Genomic DNA, 9186 nt, shown 5'->3' on the forward strand with positions numbered 1-9186 from the left:
ATATTAATCCCATTCCCTTCTATCCTTTCCCCTAGCCCTCCCACTTCCTTCCCCTTTGCCCTTTTTCTTCCTATTTCACGTTACCTATTATACATTTAGTCCTTATATACACTTTCAGTTTCTCACACCAGAGAAACTATTCAGTATTTACACATGTGTGTCCTATTTATTTCACTTAAGAGTATTACGTCAATGTGCATCCACTTAGCTATAAATGCCTCTAATTTCTCATTTTTCATTGGCTGAGTAGTACTCCATTTTATAAAAAAGCCACATTTTCTTTATCCAGTCTCCAGTTGATGGGCATTTGGGCTGTTTCCAAGTTTTAGCTATTACATACTGTGCTGCCATGAACATGGGTGCACATATATCACTGTGGTATGATTCTTTTAATTCTTTGGGGAGGATCCCCAGCAGTGGAATAGTGGGGTCAAATGGGACTTCCAGTCCTAGTTCTTTGAGGTATCTCCATACTGATTTCCACAGTGGTTGCACCAGTCTACACTCCCACCAGCAGTGGAGCAGGGTTCCTCTTTCCCCACAGCCCTGCCAGCATTTGTTATTGGTTGATTTCATGATAGCAGCCATTCTTTCTGGAGTGAAGTGGAATCTCAGCGTTGTTTTCTTTCTTTCTTTTTTTTTTTTTTTTTTTGTACCGGGGATCAAACTCGGGTCCTTGCACTTGCGAGGCAGGCGGCAGAACCACTGAGCTAAATCCCCGGCCCAGCATTGTTTTCATTTGCATCTCTCGAATGACCAGTGATGTTGAACATTTTTTCATGTATTTATTTGTGATTTCTACTTCTTTGTCTGAGAAATGTCTGTTCATTTCAGATGCCCATTTTTGGACTGGGTCTTTAAATTTGAGAGGTCTGATCTTTTTAAGTTCTTTATAGATTCAAGATAGTAGACCTTTGTCTGAGGAAGAGCAGGTGAAGATTTTTTCCCACATTGTGGGTTGTCTCTTCACACTGCTGGTGGTTTCTCTTGCTGTGCAGAAGCCTTTTAATAAGAAGAGATCCCATTTGTTGATTGTTTGTGCTAGTTCATGGGCAACTGAGGTTTTGTTCATAAAATCTTTTCCTACACCGATGTCTTCAAGGGTTCTACCTAACCTCTGTTCCACCTGGTTCAGAGTTTCTATTTTAATATTTAGATCTTTAATCCATTTTGATTTTAGTTTAGTGCATGGTGAGAGATACAGGTCTAGTTTTAATCTTTGGCAAGTTGAAGCCCAATTTTTCCAGCACCATTTATTAAAGAGGCTATCTTTCCTCCAGTGAGGGTGTTTGGCTCCTTTGTTGAAGATGAGGTGACTGAGTGTGTCTGGCATTGTTTCTGCATCTTCTAATCTGTTCCACTGGTCCTCAAATCTGTTTCTTTGCCAAAACCATGCTGTTTTTATCACAGTAGCTTTGTAGTATAGTTGCAGGTTGGGGATTGTGATACCCCCTGCCATGTCTCTGTTACCTAGAATTGCTTTTGCTATTCTGGGTCTCTTCTTGTTCCAAATGAATTTTTGGATTGTTTTCTCAAGGTCTATGAAGTATGCTGCTGGGATCTCAATTGGAATTGCATTAAATCTATATAGCAGTTTTGGAAGTATGGCCATTTTCACTATATTAACCCTTCCTACCCAACTCCTACATAACTTTTAAATTTCAATATCCAATTCTTCATTTATAGAAAGCATACACAGACCTGAATTGTTATATATACCTTGTGTTTTCTAATCCTGCTAAATTCAAGTACAAGTTCTAGGGGCTTCTAGAGATTTCTTAGTATTTTCTCTGTAGATGATCATTTCATCTACATATAAAGATTTTGCTTCTGCCGTGCCAATCCTATCCTAGTTGTGTCATTTTATTGCCAGACTATTTTGGTGGGGACTAGGTTTCAAAGTTTAATGGACAGATAAAGAGTAAGCATATCTGCCCTTGTTCCCCACCTTAAGGAGAAAGCATTGTATCTTCTCCATTTATATAAGGCATTCTCGCTGGAAGTATGGAGTACATGTCTTTAATCTGTTGAGAAGTTTCTAGTCTCCTGATAGCTTTTACCATGAACAGCTGTAGAATTTAGTCCAATACTTTTTCTCCAACTAGTGACAGGATCATATGACTTTTTCCTCTCCTCTGTTAAAATGATGGTTTTTGGGGGTGGATCTTCCAATGCTGAACCAACACTGCCGTCCCTGTAACAAAACCACTTTCTACATCCTGCCAGATCTGACTTCCAATAGTTTGTTTTGCTAAATGAATTTCTATCTATGTTCATACTTTTTCTTCTATTATCTTTATCCAGTTTTAGGATTAGCACAATGTTGAGTTCCTAAAATGAGGGGAGAAGTGTTCCTTCTTTTTTCTGCTTTAATGGTTTGATATAATTTATCAATTAAAATGTTTATGAGCCTGCTGTTGTCATATAGGTAGGTTTTCAAGCTAGGAATATACTTTCTTTAATAGGTGCTATTCAAATTTTATATTTCCTCCAGAATTAGTTTCATTAATTTGTCTTCCAAGGTACTTCTTAGAAGTTGTCAAATTTATTTCAAAAAGGATTTATGTAATATGCTTTCTATATCCTTTTAAATTCTGTAAAATCTGTGGTAATGTCTCCTAGATCTTGATATTGTAATTTCAAAAATGTATAACTGACATTGTGTAACAAGAAGGAAAGGTCTAAAAGAGCAGGGGAATTGTGAGGGGTAGGGGAAGAGAAAAAAGGGAAAGGAAAAAGTATGAGAAGAGGAAAAAAATGGAAGCAAGGTCTTTGCAAATAGGGAAGGGTGGAGGAGGTGAAGGGAGGGCAAGGGAAGGGGGAAAAAAATAAGAACCAAGAGACTCATGTAATGGTACAGGATCCCAATGATGAATGTAACTGTATTTTATACCTAAAATGTACCAATAAACTTAATGGGGAAAAAATTTTTTTAAAAAAGAAAAATGCAAATTAAATAAACACTGAGATTCCATTTCTATCCAGAAAGAATGGCTATCTTCATGAAATCAGACAATAACAAATGCTTGAGAGGCTGCAAGGAAAAAGGAACACTTCTTCAGTGTTGTTGAGAGTGTGAACTGGTACAACCACTATGGAATCAGTACATAGATTTCTCAAAAAATTAAAAATAGAAATTCCATTGGACCCAGATATTCCCCTTCTAAGGATCTTCCCAAAAGTGTTAAAGACATCATATTACAAAGATACATGTATACCCATGTTTATAATAGTACAACTCATAATATCTAATTCTTGAAAGTGGCCTATATGTCCAACAGCACATGAAAGAAAATGTGCTATTTATACACAATGGAGTACTACTCTACCATACAGAAGGATAAACTTGAGTCATTTGTAGGGTAATGGATACATCTGGAGACAATAATTCAAGTGAAATAAATCAGATGCACAAGCTTAAATAGCACATGATTTCTCTTATATGAGTAATCCAAAATATAAATAAAGAGCAAGATAAAACATAGATAAGAGGAAATAGTGATATAGATTTTTTGCAAATAAGGAGGCGACAAAGAGATGTAGAGAGGGCAGAGGGAGGAGGGAGGAAGTGGATAAAAAACAATATTAAGATGTTTTTTGTGCATTTACCAACTCCCTACAAGGAATGTGATATTATGCACTACAGAGATGTGCTAATAAAATAAATACATGAATAATATGTTGTAAAAATATTTTGTGCAGCTATTATAAAAGTGAAAATTTGATTGTCCATCACAGGGAATTGCTCAAATAGTCTATGTTCATACATATAATGGAATACTATGCAGTCATTCAATGCATATGAAAGGTAGAAAAGTAATTCAAATTGGGTGGTGGTGCCAAAGAACTTTTGCTTACCCTTAAAGACCCTCTTCCTATATTACTGTCAGAACTGAAAATTATTAAAATAAAAGCAAAGAGAAAAAATAAGAAAACATATATCTATAGACCATTGAATGATATAAAAAGTATACTATGGTGCTAGGGATTTAGCTCAGTGGCACTGCATCTGCCTCGCAAGTGCAAGATCCTGAGTTCGATCCCTGGTACCAAAAAAAAAAAAAAAGGATACTATGAAGTGACAAAAGCATTTGCAGTACACTGTATATTGTGTAATCCTATTTTTTTATGAAAAAGTCTTCCTATTAGTAGACCAAATATATAACAAAAATATATTCCAACTTAATGATAATAATTATTCTAGGAGTGTGGGATTATGAGAGAATTTCAGTATGCTGAATGTTTATATAATGTTTATATATTTTTAAATATTCCCAGCCCCATATTCTTTACAAATCATAGTTATACGTGTGTTTTGGATTTGCTTTTATTTTTTATAATATCGGAGTTTGAACTAAGGATGTTGCTCATGCTAGGCAAGCACTCTATTACTGCACTGCATTGCCAGTTCTACTATTCACAATTCTTGGATGGAAACATCAGCAATGGTTCTGATTAATTGTAGTAGAAAATTAAATTACTGAAATTGGACAATGCGACTGAGTCATTTACTATTTGATAAAATTCCTATTTCTCTTACATTCCGTCATGTGACTCATTCTGGAAAAATGCATTTAAGAACTGATACTCAACTCTCACACTATATGTTTTCTATAACAGTCATGGATGAGTCAGCCACAAGATAGTGAAGCTTCCATCTCTTGTATCCTTGACTTACCACTTGAAAAGAGTTGCATTCACTAGATATGTAGCAGACACATTTGTCCAGTATTAGCAGGCTATAGTGGCACAAAGTTCTTGCCCCTCCCCTTGGCTGTGTTACATTGGAAGTAGCAGAGCTTGGCTGAGTTCATTACCAGTCAAGGTCAACTGACGCCAGCTAAATTCTTTCCCTCTGAATTAACCGTTTGTTCTCTTCAGCAAAGATATGCTTGTGCCCTCATTCTACAGTCTTGCCTCCTTGATACTTATTATCAGCAGGTATCCCAAGGCCTCCCCAGCTTCCCCCTGCCACATTTGTAATGTATAAACACTGGATGTCCTGGGAGTCCTTTGTCTTTGCTGCCCAGAGCAGCTTAGATCAGCCCAAGACTCAGTTTCTCTCAAGTCTCTGTCTCTGTTTCTTTTAATTCCCACTTTACTAACTTGCAGACAACATACTGGCTTGCAGGAGACGAGGACCACTGCAGGAGTCTCTGGCAACTCCCATTGCCCTTTCCCTATATAGATGTCCATTAGATTTTGTATAAACAAGAGATACACTTCTATTGTCAAGTCAGTGAGATTTTTATTTTTATTTATTTTTTTTGTATTAAATTCTTTTATTGGTACATTGTAGGTATACAACACAATTACATTTCTCATTGGGAATTGTACCTTTATATAATGCATCTTGGTTCTTATTTTTTCCCCATTCCTAGCCCTCCCTTCAAGCCCTCCACCCTTCCCTATTTACAAAGACTTTATTTCCATTTTTTTACATTTCTTATCATTTTTTCCTTTCCCTTCTTTCCTTTCCCCTGTGCCTCCCACTACCCCCACCCCTTTGGACCTTTTATTCCTATTTTACATTATCGATTATTCATTCTAATAATTGGTACATTTTAGGTATACAATATAATGACATTCATCATTGGAAATTTGCAACTTTACATAGTCTCTCTTGGTTCTTGTTTTTCACCCTTGCCCAGCCCTCTCTTCAACCCCTCCAGCCCTCCCTATTTACAAAAATTTTGTTCCTATTTTTCCATTTTCTCATATTAATCCCATTCCCTTCTATCCTTTCCCCTAGCCCTCCCACTTCCTTCCCCTTTACCCCTTTTCTTCCTATTTCACATGACCTATTATACATTTAGTCCTTATTTACACTTTCAGTTTCTCACACCAGAGAAACTATTCAGTATTTACACATCTGTGTCCTATTTATTTCACTTAAGAGTATTGCCTCAATGTTCATCCACTTAGCTATAAATGTCTCTAATTTCTCATTTTTTATGGCTGAGTAGTACTCCATATTATAAAAAAACCACATTTTCTTGATCCAGTCTCCAGTTGATGGGCATTTGGGCTGTTTCCAAGTTTTCGCTCTTACAAACTGCTCTGCTATGAACATGGGTGGACATATATCACTATGGTATGATTCTTTTAATTCTTTGGGGAAGATCCCCATCAGTGGAATAGTGGGGTCAAATGGGATTTCCAGTCCTAGTTCTTTGAGGTATCTCCATACTGATTTCCACAGTGGTTGCACCAGTCTACACTCCCACCAGCAGTGGAGCAGGGTTCCTCTTTCCCCACAGCCCTGCCAGCATTTGTTATTGGTTGATTTCATGATAGATATATTTATTTCAAAAAATGGAAATAAAGTCTTCGTAAATAGGGAAGGGTGAAGGGGGTGAAGGGAGGGCTAGGAATGGGGAAAAAATAAGAACCAAGATGCATTATATAAAGGTACAATTCCCAATGAGAAATGTAATTGTGTTGTATACCTACAATGCAGCAATAAAAGAATTTAATAAAAAAAAAAAAGAATGGCTGGTAGGATGAAGATATTACCCCCACTGCCAACCAAACACTTGCCACGAATCTACCGTCCCTTGATGTCATTTCTGTACTGTTAGATTTTGAGAGCAGTAGCTTCTTTTAAAAAATCATTAAGAGAATTTTTTTTTTTTTGGTACCGGGGATTGAACTCAGAACCTTGCACTTGCGAGTCAGGCAGTGGCACCACTGAGCTAAATCTCGGCCCAAGAGAACATTTTTTAAATTCCCTCAACATTTAGAGTTGCAGCCAGAATCACGTGATTGGCCATGCTGAGTCCATACGCCCATGCACCAGTTACCAGAGGATGAGCAGAAGCAATATGTGTCCCCTGTCTCTGATTTTGGTAGTCATGGTGGAGTCCTACCTCTAAACTTATCTTATGATTCCTCTCAAATTGGAATGAGCTTGAATGCTGAACAGCCAAAATCCTAATGTCCCTTCCAATCTACAGCTCTTTCACTGACAAATGTTTCATCTCTTTCACTTAACTAAAACTTATCTCTCTCTTGAAAAGGTAAAATCTGTCAAACTTGCAATTCTCTAGCCAATAATGTCCTCCACTCATGTACCTTGTTGCTCTTCCGTCACAATCAATCCCAGATGAATTCAACTTTCCATCTTCTCTGTCAATCCTAGGCTCATACAGTTGCTCTGAAGAAAGCCACTAAAAATTTATGATCCCCAGTTGATTGCTGTCTGGAAATCCTGCTTTTCTGGTCAGTACTCCAAATCTTCATGGCAGCTCTACCAAACCCCCACTATCCTCAGCCTTCCCACAATTCTACTTCATTGCCGCAATCACTCATCATGTACCACACTGAAAACAGAAGACCTCAGACAGCAAGTCCTCAATTGCTTTCCATAAAGTACCTACAAACTCATAAGCATCCCTACCTAACCATTTCTCACTCTTTCCTTCCTGTTACAGTGGAAGAGATATCTTTTATCTTGATTAATCCTTCCGCTTGAGTTCTGTGCACAGTTCTCCTTTACCTTCTCAAGAAACTTGATCAGTTCCTTTTCTTCCTCTCTCTTGTATCCTCAGACTTTCCCTTTCTTCTACTTTGCCTCCAAATGTGTTGAAGTCTCTTGAATCATTTTAAAAAGAAAAAAGTACCTTACCTCTCTTTCTTGAAAAGTCAAAATTTAATTTATCATGTGACTCAACATTTTCCACTAGTAGGTATCTACCCAAAAGAAATGGAAGCATGTCCACACAAACACTTATACTCAGGTGATCACAGCAACTTAATTCAAATCAGCCAAAGTGCAGAAACAACCCAAATGTTATATTCTTTTTGAATTATAAATACTAATGTATATTAATTGTGCAAATTAATGGGATTCACTGTGATGTTTCCACACATGCATGTATTGTGAGTTGATCACATTCATCTACAATTCTCCTCCCCGCTTTCCTCTTCCTAGTCCCTTTCCCAATACCTAATTGTCCCGGCTTACTTTAATTTTTTTTTTGCTTTGCATATATCAGAGAAAACATGTGATACTTGTCTCTGATGTTCTCCTGGATGACTCCTTGAACATCACACTGACACTTAAAACTCAAAAGGTCTAATTATTTGTTCTTTCATTAATATATATTTTAATTGACACATAATAAATATATACAATCATGGGTACAATGTGGTATTTCAATACATGTATTCAATGTGTAATAATCAGATCAGAGTAATTCCTACATCTCTCACCACAGATATATAATTTCTTTATGTTAGAAACATTCAAAATCATTACTATTAGCTATTTAAAAATATATAATTAATTATTGTCAACCATAGTTGGATTCTTCATTAATAGACTAATTATAGGCTAAGTGGATCTTTCACTCACAAAGCTTGAAGCCTCAGAAGACCAAGCCTAAAGGCCACATTCACCCTGCTTATTTGCTGTCACTTGTGGAGGCCCCAACATCCTCTCCATAGAAGAGAAAAGTGGAATGGGGAGCTTGAGCTTGGAAGTATGATGTCAGTAAGTAGGAAGGCCCAAATGTGCAAAATAGCTGAAGTGTGTTGGGAGAAATATATGAGGCAGGTCAAAGAATCATAGATCTCACAATATTTTATGAAAATTTAAAGTTTGGAAGAAATTTTAAGTTATCTAACCCAATCTTCCTTCCTATATGTTAGAGATGGCTCTTGATTCCTGTCTTTTCTGTATTTCCATCAAGTTCTTACCTCTATCTCAAAATATATTCTACTGTGCTCACTTTGACAGCATATACACTAAAATTGGAATGAAACAGAGATTAGCACAGCCCCTGCACAAGGATGACACACAAATTCGTGAAGTTCCATATTCTTTTGAAATGCAAATATATATTCTATTCTGTGCTATTGATATATTCTATTCTCTTCATTCTTAGTTTACTAAGAATTACATTCTCTTGTCTACTGTAACTTTACAGTACTCTAGCTCTCTTGAAATTAGGTAGTGTTAGTCCTCCAACTTAGCTCATTTTCTTCAATATCATTTTAGTTATTCCAGGTGTTTTTCTTTTCCATATAAACTTTAGAATATTTTTCGACATCTACAAGAAATGTTGATGGAAATTATGCTGAATCTATCTATACATTAGGTTGGGAAGAGTTGGGATGTTAACAATATTGACTCTTCTTGTCCTTGAACATGGAATATCTGACCACTTATTTAAATCTCTGATT

At 36.6% G+C, this 9186-nt stretch overlaps 1 non-coding gene across 1 annotated transcript; it reads left to right on the forward strand.

Annotated features, from left to right (window-relative positions):
* The first annotated feature begins 8724 nt into the window (after positions 1-8724).
* Positions 8725-8828, forward strand: LOC147824409 (U6 spliceosomal RNA). Its single transcript, XR_015442391.1, has one exon. It is a non-coding gene; the product is annotated as a U6 spliceosomal RNA (small nuclear RNA).
* Positions 8829-9186: the final 358 nt, after the last annotated feature.

Source organism: Heterocephalus glaber, unplaced genomic scaffold (assembly GCF_053883595.1).
Source record: "Heterocephalus glaber isolate CG9 unplaced genomic scaffold, H.glaber_assembly_v1.0 deba00001545, whole genome shotgun sequence".
Classification (NCBI taxonomy): Eukaryota; Metazoa; Chordata; class Mammalia; order Rodentia; family Bathyergidae; genus Heterocephalus; species Heterocephalus glaber.